Genomic DNA, 204 nt, shown 5'->3' on the forward strand with positions numbered 1-204 from the left:
TGAGTCTTTTGGTTAGAGCAAGGCTGGGGTTAGCTCCCTTTTCCTCTCTATATTGTCGCCATGTCTCTATTTCTCTGATCGATGAAGAGGATCCTTCATCTGTAGCTCTTTGGAAGTCGGCTAAACCCTTCAAGGAAATCCCAGGGCCAAAGTGTTACCCCATTGTAGGTGCAGTGCCATCCATATATGCAAGAACAGAAGATA

This window comes from Amphimedon queenslandica, unplaced genomic scaffold, assembly GCF_000090795.2.
Source record: "Amphimedon queenslandica unplaced genomic scaffold, v1.1 AMPQUscaffold_13508, whole genome shotgun sequence".
Lineage (NCBI taxonomy): Eukaryota > Metazoa > Porifera > Demospongiae > Haplosclerida > Niphatidae > Amphimedon > Amphimedon queenslandica.